General features: G+C 43.6%; 1 pseudogene; it reads right to left on the bottom strand.

The window, feature by feature from the left end:
- Positions 1 to 5,113: 5,113 nt before the first annotated feature.
- Positions 5,114 to 7,084, bottom strand: LOC102707782 (annotated as a pseudogene).

Below are 7,084 nucleotides of genomic sequence, written 5' to 3' on the forward strand. Positions count from 1 at the left end.
AATCACCTATAGGGATTTATGGCGAAACCATTCAATGGTAAAAGGAGCTTGTTGAGGCTCCTCGTTCATTATCAGGATTAGAAGTTTTTAATAAGGTGAAGGACATCGAACATGTGTTCATGGAGAAGATTAAAGCTCCTTGTAATAAGGAAAAATCTATATTATGGGAGCTAGATTTCTAAAAGCATCTCGAGGCCCATCATTGAATAGACCTTATGCATATAGAGAAGAATCTGACTGATAGTGTTATAGGGTTGTTGTTGAACATTAAAGAAAAACAAAGGACATGATCAATGCTAGGTAGAGTGGTCAATGAGCACACATGAAAATTTTATCAACCGCTTGCTTGCCACACCCTACCAAATAATGAGAGACAATTTTTGCTATATAGCATAGCCAGTATTAAGGTACCTACAGGATACACATCACATATCGATAAGTTTTTCTCTGATGGCGACTTCAAGTTGGGGAGTATAACGTCGCACGATTGTCATGTGATGATTATGCAATTTCTACATGTTACCATTAGAACATGTTTCCAATAAAAGTCTAACACATATAGACGAAGCACACCATATAACCGTTTAATCATGGATTGACATTTTGTAATAGCTTTAGGCCTTCGGGTTGCCTTGTAATTTCACTCTCTTATTAATTAAAATTATACCGTTGGGGCCTCCCTCACTGTCTTTTGATAAAAAAAAGTCTGACATAATTATGTAGTTGTGTTTCTTCTTCAATTTCATTGGCTAGAAGTTTATATATCTCGATATTCTAGATGGGTTACACAAAGATATTATCAAAACACTATGCCATCTACAAATCATGGTTCTTGACATTCTAGATGGGTTACAGAGAGAAATTATCAAAACACTATGCCATCTACAAATCATGGTTCTTGATATTCTAGATGGGTTACAGAAAGATATTACCTTCATTGTTTAATATCATGGTTCAGGGCTTGGTTAATCGTAGGCATCCATAACCAGTACACACGAACAATTGATGGAGAAAAATATATAACAGATCAATCCAAGATATGACAGAGTAACATGCATAAACGATATGTAGGTAGAGCACACGGATAACTCAAATCCATATGTCATCATCTCCTCCATGGATTAGATGCATTCATCCTCCTTTATAAAATGTTTGTTCGTTAAAACATCATACAAGGTCAGGGGTCCTGTAGTAGCTTCAGCTAATATATCTAACTTCTATTTTATTTTTTTCCTCACAGCCATACACAGCGGTACGTAAGGACAGCCTGACCTCGCCAGCATCATCAACATCGACGCAAAACCCTTCAAAGACAACAACGGCAAGGATGAAATAAAGGAATAATTTATTATCTTTATATTGAAGTAAAGTTAGGATTTATTGTATAACATTCAGACTGAAATATAGGGTAATAAAATTTAGTTGTTTTTTAAATTTTCATTGATGAAATTATGTATTCAGAAAATGCTTACTAGTTCAATGCAGTGCTGAACTTTTATGCATTAGCAGGCAGCAAGCACATATTCAGCATACATTACAGGACATGAAACTCACAAATCATATTAAATCCTATGTTTCTGCCCTCCACTAAGAGCATCCCCAACAGTTCATCTAAATTTGGTCATCCATATCTTTATTTGGATGATCATCTAAAACAATTTCATCCTTCATATTCCTCTGTATTCCAGCAGATCATCTATTTATGGCATCCTCTATATCTATTTGGAGGATTGGAGAGAGAACATCTAAATATAGAGTTTCTCTCCTAATATGGATGACATCGAAAAATAGATGATGGGATAGATGTTTTGCTGGAGTTTAATTTTTACTCTGCATCCTTTATTTCTAGGATGGAGGATGGGATGGATGAGCTGTTGGATGCTCTAACTCAGCCACTGTGCACTGTTCACGTTTTTACGGCTCCACGTCACTCGCAAATCGTGACCGTTCGTTTCGGTTATTGTAAAATCTTACAACAGGCACGTTGAACAGCCAACACCAACCAAAAAAACAGGCCCACGCTATCAGGGCGTTACTACGCCTAAGAGCCAACGGGAAGGAAAAAAACAGGCCCACGTCATTGGTAGATTAGTATGCCGAACTTTTTGTTCTTAAAAAAATCAGCATAGAGTAGAGTAGATAGCTACGACGAATTTTTCCATACCATATTGAGCTTTTGAAGACCAATTGTTTGACACTTAGAAGTAAGTGATGATCCTTCGGAAATGCAAAACATCACTTAGCTGAAGGTGAAAGAAAAAATATCTAATTTTTTAATAGCTATTTAATAATATAAACAATGGAATTAACTACTGCAAAGTTAAAAATATATTTTAGAAAGAACAGAAAACTTTTTGTGCAAAAAGGCATCGTTTAACGGTTTGGAAATCGTGCATGCAAAAGCTGAGAAAAATATTAAGAATATATGAAGAAAATAACACGACATTATATCTGGTTTTATTATAAAACTCCATATATCCGGTTTTATGATGCCATGTGGTGTATAATAGTCTATTTATTTAACTGAGATCATACCGGCCTCTCTGTAGTTTTAGTTTCTAACTGTAATATCACATAAGCGACATTTGGCATCACGTAGGAGCTAAGATGGAGAAAACCATCATCCAAATTTCACACATAGGGAGACAAAACCGAACCAAATTTGTTAGCTGAGCGAGCCATTATATATAGTTTTGAAGTTGAGGAACACAAATCAATTGGCTGATAGTTTTTTTTACAAGGATATCACTCAGACACTCACACCACAACATATGCATATACACGCGTACGTGTCCCTACCACACGTTAGAATTTTGGATAGGCATAGACTACTCGCACACCCGCGCAGCAAGCCACCCGAGCAACGTTTTTCTTGGCCGATAGTTCAAGTAAGTTAAATTGGTCTTTCTCCCGAAGTTAATAGGCAGCATTCCGCCAGACCCACAACTGTGCGCATCTATGGGCTACAGCCCAGTGGCCCATATATATAGGCTGGTCATCAGTACTCAATCAGGGTTGTTCACTTCGATGCCTAAACTATTAATTAATCCTACTAAATTTTGGCATTGTCAAAATTTGTTAATATTAAATTATTAATGTGTGCAGATTGTAGTTGTTTGGTTACTGTTGCAATTATTCTAGAATTGTTAAATCTGGGTATTGTTTGGGTTGTTACCTTCCAAAGCCAAAATCAGTAAGGTTTATTTTAGCAACAAAGTGAATAGCGCCTAAAGGCCTGATTTAGATCGGGCTGTCATCGATAGACAACTATATACTAGCTACCTCACTCTAAAATGAACTAAGCCGAAAATTTAGTTGAGAGGGAAAAACAAAAATACCTTTCGTTAGCAGCATAATAAAATGAATGGGTAGCTAAAATAGAATATATATATATATATATATTCAAATTAGTGTCCAAACATCCGATGTGACTAGAGACTAAACATAAGTCCCTACAAATAAACACCTACAAATAAACACTCCCTGAATCGTGCACGAGGACTGTAACGTACGTACTACTACCTGCATGTTGTTAAATATTCCTTTTTATTTAATTTCATTGACTTTTGGACTGTTTAATCATCCATTATATCAAAAATTTGTGCAATATAGAAATATAAGTCATGGCTAAATTGTCTTTGATAATAAATTAAATCATAATAAAAATATTTTTTTAATTATACTAATTTTTAAATAAAAAGAATAATCAAACATAGACCAAAATTTAACGGTGTCAAATAAAAAATTGGAGGGACGATATACTCACATGTACTCCATGAAAGAAATATGATTAAGGCCTTGTTTAGTTCCTAAATTTTTTTCCAAAAACATCACGTCGAATTTTTGGACACCTAAATAAAGCATTAAACATAGATGAACCAAAAAACTAATTGCGCAGTTATGGAAGAAATCTTGAGAGACGAATCTTTTGAGTCTAATTAGTCCATGATTAGCCATAAGTGCTAAAGTAATCAACATGTGCTAATGACGGATTAATTAGACTCAAAAGATTCGTCTCGCGGTTTCTAAGCTAGCTGTGAAATTCGTTTTTTCATTCGTGTCCGAAAACCCTTCCGACATCCGGTCAAACGTTCGATGTGATGTTTTTGCTAAAAAAAATTTTGCAACTAAAGACAATCTAAATCGTCGCTGCATTGACAGTTGTACGTGAAGCGGCATCACATCGAGTGACATTGCACTATGAGATTCATTGCCGTGCATTCGGCTTTTCAAGAAAAGTTAATTTGGATTTTGCATTTGTGTCCATATGCATGAATGCATTATAAAATCTTCTCTCCTTAATAATGAATGCATTAATTTCTGCTGACCCACAGCTGGGAACTAATTAATAGCCTTCATCCTAAAATAAGAACATGAAGGATGAACTTATTTTGTAATGAGCAAGTAATTAATAACGGTCACATTGGATCGACCATACATAATATTATGTTTTCCGGGTGTCTGTTGAGGGAGCTAATATGAAGATATCTGTGATGGCAGTAGGAGAATATAAACACATGAATAAACCCTATAGAGTCGAAATTATGTTCTAGCTAGTTAGAAATATAGAAGCGGCGCGGGCTGCGCGGCCGCTGGCCTATGCCACGTAGGAAATGAATAGTTCACTTTTTGGTCTTTTGCTCCTTCAGTCTGGCTCGCTGTGCTCTGCGCCTCTGCTGAGAGCATGCACTATGCATGGATGAAACTATCCTTAAGATACTGTGTCCACAGTGCAAGCAATTTTCACGAGGGCTTCAAGTGGGACCAGTTTCCATTTTTTATTTCGTACTTTCACCTCTCTCCCCAGTCGCTCACGCCATCTCCTCTCTCCCGTCGCTCTCGTCTACCTCGACTGGTGGGCGGCGGACGAGCGCGGCGGCGGCAGATCGAGGCCGGCGGGCGACGGATCGAGCCCGTGGCGGCAGATCGAGGGCGGCCGCGGCGGACGAGCGCGGGGACGGCGGATCGAGGCCGGTAGCGGCGGATCAAGTGCGGCCGCGGCGGACGAGCACGGTGGCGGCGGATCGAGGGCGGCCGCGGCGGACGAGCACGGTGGCGGCGGATCGAGGGCGGCCGCGGCGGATGAGCGCGGGGCGGCGAATCGAGGCCGGCGGGTGGCGGATCGAGTGCGGCCGCGGCGGACGAGCACGGTGGCGGCGGATTGAGGCCGGTGGGCGGCGGATCGAGCCCACGGCGGCGGATCGAGGGCGGCCGCGGTGGACGAGCACAGGGGCGGCGGATCGAGGCCGATGGGCGGTGGATCGAGCGCCGCGGCGACGGACTGAGCCGGCGGCGGCGAACGGCGCGGCGGCGGCGGATCGAGGCCGGTGGGCAGCGGATCGAGGCCAGCGGGCGGCGGATCGAGTGCGGCCGCGACGGAATATATATATTTTTTAGTGAGCTATTGATTTTAGTTTCATCTCACAATAACTATTCTCTTTCTATAGCTTCATTACAAAATTTGAAAATGGATGTTTTCGACTTTTGTAGATGGATATTATCTATTAGTAATAGTATTAGTAGGGTGACCTAGGCAGGGTAATCACACGCAGGGCCCTCTGTCGCGGCGACGGATGCACAACCCTCTGCTAGGATGGCCCCTGCCTCGATCTAGGCCTGCTAATGGTTTGAAATCCAACCCGTAACCAGTCCAAACCAAATCAATGAGTTATTGTAGCCCGAACCACTCCAGTCCACTAGCCATATGTTAGAATCCAACCCATTTCCCACCTCAGACCAAACCAAACCAATCCATTTCTTTCTTATGGGTTCAATCCACTTGCCAATCCATTTCTGCCCAATTTGAATCCAACACAACACTTGCTTGGAATCGAACACCCTATTCACCAGCCCCATCTCCTTGGCCTCCATGGCATTGATCATGCGGCTGGTGAGCGCAATGTCAGCGGTGTTCCCGTACCCGACGATCCGCGGTAGCTGCTGCAGCGCACCGAGGTCAGCGATGATGGCCATGTCCACCTTCTTGAGCACAAACATGGCGTCCTTGGAGCAGCACTGTATGTCGCAGGCGGCCACGACCTCGACGCCGCCGCCGACGCAGGCGTCGTGCACCGCCGTGACGACCAGCTTCCGGCACTGCTCGATGGCCGTGAGCGCCGCCTGCATCTCCAGGATGGTGCGGCGCAGCCCCTCAGTCGCCGCGGCAGGTCGGCGCGGGAGGGGCCAGTCGTGACGGGGTCCCCGAGGGAGCCGAGGTCGAGGCCGATGCAGAAGTGCGGGCCGGCGGCGGAGAGCAGGACGGCGCGCGCGAAGGGGAGGCGGTAAAGGAGCGCCATGGCGCGCGGGATCTCCGCGAAGGCATCCGGGCCGAGGACGTTGAGCTGGGCGTGGCGGTCGAGGTGGACCTCGTAGACCGCCGTGGACAGGTCCAGCCGCGCCACGGAGAGCGTCTTGAACCCCGCCGCAGCTCCGCCTTGTGCAAGCCTTTGCCATCGGTGGCTATGGCGGTGAGTTGTCGAGACGTGGGGGATTCAATCCACTTGCGACTTGCCAAGGATGTTAGACACCCTGGAGGAAGGGTGGAGCAGATGAAGGCCACAACCTATCGCGTTGAACCACGGTGCGTCATTGAGACTTGGGGAATGGGTGTGATCCATGGTTTAAATCCATGGACTAAATCCATTTGAACCCGAAAGTTCTTCACCATTTCCAACCCCACCTAATCCACTTCCCAGTAAAACCAATCAAATCCAACCCAATAATGGCTGGAATCCATTCCAATCCAACCAAATCAAACCGAACAGGGAATCCAATCCATAAAATCCACTTCAACCCAACCCATCTGCAGGACTACCTCCATCACATAGACCACATGTCTGCTCACGTGACATGCCAACTTGCATGATGCATGTGCCGACCGAGAACTGCCAATCCCAACACCTAAAGCAAAGAATTACATATCAGCATCCATGGACACTAAAATAACACAGAGAGAGACCCCTTGTGACTGTTTAGGGTGATCGTGAAGGAACTTCCATCACCAGCCTACTGATACATGTTCCACGATACCTCCTAGCCCTATCCTTGTTGTGATGTTTGCAATAGTAAAGAAATTCGACGCCAT

This window comes from Oryza brachyantha, chromosome 6 (genome assembly GCF_000231095.2).
Source record: "Oryza brachyantha chromosome 6, ObraRS2, whole genome shotgun sequence".
NCBI lineage: Eukaryota > Viridiplantae > Streptophyta > Magnoliopsida > Poales > Poaceae > Oryza > Oryza brachyantha.